This window comes from Austrofundulus limnaeus, unplaced genomic scaffold (assembly GCF_001266775.1).
Source record: "Austrofundulus limnaeus strain Quisiro unplaced genomic scaffold, Austrofundulus_limnaeus-1.0 Scaffold2864, whole genome shotgun sequence".
Classification (NCBI taxonomy): Eukaryota; Metazoa; Chordata; class Actinopteri; order Cyprinodontiformes; family Rivulidae; genus Austrofundulus; species Austrofundulus limnaeus.
In genome coordinates this window covers 5,770-10,514 of record NW_013955266.1, presented here as the reverse complement: position 1 = coordinate 10,514, position 4,745 = coordinate 5,770, and the positions used below count along the sequence as shown (strand labels likewise).

At 36.4% G+C, this 4,745-nt stretch overlaps 1 long non-coding RNA gene across 1 annotated transcript; it reads left to right on the top strand.

Annotated features, from left to right (window-relative positions):
* Nucleotides 1-53: 53 nt before the first annotated feature.
* LOC106511503 (uncharacterized) lies at nt 54-898 on the top strand. The gene is made up of 2 exons (XR_001309534.1): nt 54-224; nt 294-898. It is a non-coding gene; the product is annotated as an uncharacterized LOC106511503 (long non-coding RNA).
* The last annotated feature ends 3,847 nt before the right edge of the window (nt 899-4,745 follow it).

The window sequence follows — 4,745 nt, the reverse complement described above, 5'->3', positions numbered from 1 at the left end:
GACCCGACCCCGGATAGGCGGAAGAAGATGGATGGATGGATGGATGGATGGATGGATGGAGACTCATCTAGTTTGCTGAATAAATACTGTATCTAACACATACTGTAATAACCTGTTGATAAACATTTTGTTGCAGGAACTGGGCTCTCAGACACTGAATGTTCTAACTGCAGCAGAGGGACGTTCTCAGATGGGACGTTTCCATCCTGTCAGCCTCACACACAGTAAGTTAGATTTTAAAACAGCAGCAGTGAATTGGTTTCATGTGTAAAAATGTCTCTCTGTCTCTGCAGATGTGAAACTCTGATGAAAGCAGGATCAGCTTCAGCCGATGCAGAGTGTTCTGGAAAAGGTTCAGATGTGGGAGCTGTGTTCAGCATTTTCTTACGTATATTATTTTTTGTTGCCATTTTCTGGTGTATTCTGCGGGTAATGGTTGAAATAAATAAGAGACTGAGAAGAGAAAATGAACGTTTTTGGCAGAAAGTAACAGAACTTTTGTTCAGCCAGGACAAATCTTGATGGTTTTTATTGTTTTGTTTTTCAGTTTTATTTTATTTCTGGATCAGAATGTTTTGACTGCAGCCTGATGTCAAACATGGCTGCCCAAATCATAATCCAATATTTTTATTTTTCAAATCATGTTTTTTGCATTAGATCTTTTTAATCCAGAGAATTTATAAGTAACTTAAAAATAGTGAAAACTCTGACTCTGAATGAGTCTTTTTTATGAGATGAAATCCATATGTAGTGTTTTATACTGACCAGCTTCATGCAGACTGAGGGAGAGACACTTTATCAACACACACACAGGTTCAATTTTATATCCTCGTGGGGACCATGGATTGACTTCCATTCATTTTCTGGTAATTGTTTAGCCTAACCCTGACCGTTTACCCTAAAATTAACCTCACAGGTACCTACCTGACCCTAAACCTAACTTAAACCCAATTCACACCTTGGTCCTAAACCCAACCTGCCCACCCGTAATTTGCATTTGGACCCGTGGGGACCGGGGATTTGTCCCCACGAGGCTTTTTTTCCTGGAAAATGGTTCCCACGATGTAGGAAAAACGTGCCCACACACACAGTAAAAATAATCTGAGAGGACATTAAGCACATTTCACTCATTCCTCAGTTGTGAAACAAAGAAAATGAATCTTTACATGATAARGTCTATTTTCTTATTGTGTGTTTTATGTACGGGAGCTGTTTGTAACTTGAGCCAAATGTTACCAACCGTTGTGTAACTTTACATGAATTTATTTAAAATATAGCATTTAATGGAGCTGTAGCTAACGTTTGTGTGCCTTCACAAACTGCTCTTTCAGATGGAAAGCTTAAACAAGCTTAACTTTGTGCCTCAACATGAGGGAACGTACCACTTTAGTTTTCATGGAGCTGCTAAACTCCATGAAAACTCTAAAGTGGGTCCATGGTATTCTTGTTTGTTTACTATTTATCGTTTACCTAAGTCTGGTCTCTGTTAAGTGGTTTGTTTGTTTTTTTGAGGCCAAAACTAAATCATCCAAAGAGCTCTGTTTTCTTTTCTTAACTTCACAAATAAGTGTTTTAAATTGAACATTTTATAAAAAATGAGCATCATGTTTTCATATTGTTTGTMTACTTGTGGAACAGTCAGTGTTTAGAGGAACATTGACAAATATGAACTAATATAGAAAATTGATTTTATTTGCCTTTAAATAAAAAAAAAAAAAAACAAGCTGGATATCATCAGCAACAGGATGATAAGGAATGTTAAAACTCTCAGTWATCTGAGCCAGAAGGAACGTCTGGGAGAATAACAAAGGCCCAAAGACTGATCCCTGTGGAACACCACAAGTTACAGGAGTTGAAACGGAGACATTTGTTTAGAGAAGATATCTGTTATTGATAAAATGGTGGAAAACAGATTCAGGAATGTTCCTTTAATTTTTATCTGTAGATCAGAAGGGAATCATCTGTACTTTTTTTAACYTTATATTTTATTTATGTGTAAAAACCATTTTCAGCCACAGGGTGGCATTGTGTTCATGTTTGTTTTTGTCTAAAGTTGTGATGCTAATGTCTCCAATACGTTTAATATTTGTCAGAATATATTTTTACTGTTTTCATAAAATGCTTTGTATATTTTGTACAGTTATATTGTAAAACTTGTGCTTTTGAATATTTGTGAATTCATTTTCCCTCCATGTCATGAGTTCTTGAAGCACTGAAAACTTTCCTCTTTCTGCACTTTGACCCTGGATTCATTTTTATTTGTTTCTTCGGTTATTCTGATTCACAAACTGCAATAATTGTCAGCCTTTTTGGATATTTTGTTGTCAAAGTTGTCTTAATAAATATATGAATAAATGAATACAAAAGGCTTTGAATCGTTTTTAGAAAGTTTAATTTGCAAGTTTTATTAACTTATTATAACTTATTAACTAGCTCTAAAAACATTAAATTAACTGAAAAACTAATTTAATAAACCAAATAAATTGGGGGAATAAAAACAAAACTGTAAAAAGTGGTATTAAAAAATACATTTGATTAAAGTCGCATAAAACTATCAGATATTTTTACTTTTCCACAGCTTACAGTTAGATCTTTATCTCCACAGGTAGACCTTAAGTTAGGCCCTGGATMTGAGTCTAATGGACTTGAGACAGAAGTCTCAGAACTTCCATCATGAAGTTGTTGCAGGGGGCAGTAATGGAACAACTTCAGGCTGCTGATATTTCTCCACTGAATCCTGATGTTCAACTGTRGTTTCACTCTGTGAAGGAAAACAAAGTGACTTCAGCTGTGTGTAAATCTACCCAATATTTACTGTATCTTTTCAAAATACTGCAACAAGAATATAAATATCTGTGAGGAGAGTTTTAACAGACCCACTGTGATAACCTGTTTTTCTGCCAGGTAATTAAAATCAAACATCCAACACTTGCGTTTCTTTTATCTCTCTAAGCTCGTTCCCAGGGTTGCATGACTCCCTGTCATGAGTTGTAACTTTCTGAATATTTGCATGATCAGAGAACATGTGTAAACTTGTTTTACCTGTTGAAAGGTCTTCTGATTTCTCTGGTCTTCAACATCTGAAGTCTGTGATGTCGATACTGAACTTTCCTTATGGGCAAAATATTAAGAAAAACATTAAGAAAACATCAAAAACATTTAAGTTTTAATAATGTAAGCAAAATAAAATAAAACTAACGTACCACGGAAACCGTTTGATGAGCTTGGTTTGATGCATTTTTGTAAAATTTAAATTCCGTGAAAAACAACAAACAAAACAACAACTTAAGTATCATCACAAGGAAAAAATATATAACACACTTTTTAGAAGGAAAATATGTTACCTGATCTTAATGTCATTATGATTTTGTAGAAATAAAATACAAAGTTAATCATCATGAAAAGGATAATGAAAGTAATTATAGTCCCATTTTCTGTCATTGCACTTTCTCCTCCACACCGAGCATCAGCTGAAGCTGTTCCTGCTTCTATCAGCTGAAGGTTTAATGCTTCACATCTAGAAGGAGACAGAGAGAGTTTTCCAGCAACATGTAGAGAGAAATGAACAGACATGTTGGAGCTTTGTTCCACATAAAGAAAGTCTTACTGTGTGTGAGGCTGACAGGATGTTGATGATCCATTAGAAAATGTTCCACTGCTGCAGTCAGAACATTCAGCGTCTGAGGAGGAYCTTCCTGCAGGAACAGGAATCTCAGTCAGCATCAGGAGGGAAACAAAACATCAGTAATCTCCATCTTCTGGTACTTATGGAGTCACYGAGCTAACAGGTGCAGAAGAGAAACCCAGACCTCCCTCTCCTCAGAGACAGTTTTGTCTTAAAGGACCTGGAGGTGTATCCAGATCAGAGAGGCTACAAAGTCTCTCCATTGAGATCTGGGTCATCCAGACCAGATGAACCTCCTCAGCTGAATCCTTTAGATCCAGAGGAGCAGCAGCTCTGCTCTGAGCTCCTACCATCCCTGGTGAACAAGACCCAGATACTTCTCCACCTGCAGACATTTCCTGTTTATTCTTGAATCAGTATTTGGACATGGTGCTGGTCTGGTTTCTAAAGACGTTTAAAGTTGCAGAATTTCTTTGRAGAATAACTAAACTTGTTGGTAGAGTTTGAAAGATGTTTTAAATCTTTGACACTGACTGTCCTTACTCACCACATAAACAGCCTGAAGTAAACAAACAGTGTGAGAAATCTTGTTCAGCATGTCTTTCAAACAGCTGCAGAATAAAACAAGGTAGAACTGGATGCCAAAACTTCGACTGATAACATCTCCTCCTGCCAGCACTGGGCATGTAGTTACGTGATGTTCTTGTTATTTATAGACTTAAACAATCTAAGAAGTATCTAACTGTATRAAATATGTAAACATGACGTCCTCCTTGATATTTATCAGGGCCCGTATATTTATAAAGCTTCTTAGAGTGGATTTTTAGACTTAAGTGCTGAAAATGTCTTAGCTTTGCTCCTACTCTCAGACTTAGGTGTGAGTGCCAGTTATCAAAATTCTTAAGTCTAAGAATCCCTCTTACTCTGAAGAAAAGTTCAGACTGCTCCAGATAAGTGGTTCAGAGTTGCCATTAGGGGTCTGAGATGGACTGAGGAGACAGAGATTACAGATGTCCTCCTCCCCACCTGAGGGTTATTCTCAGTTACAAGGTGGAAAACAGCTTTAATCAGAAATATACAAAAGAAACAAAAAGGTACAAAAACTTTTTTTTAAAAAAAA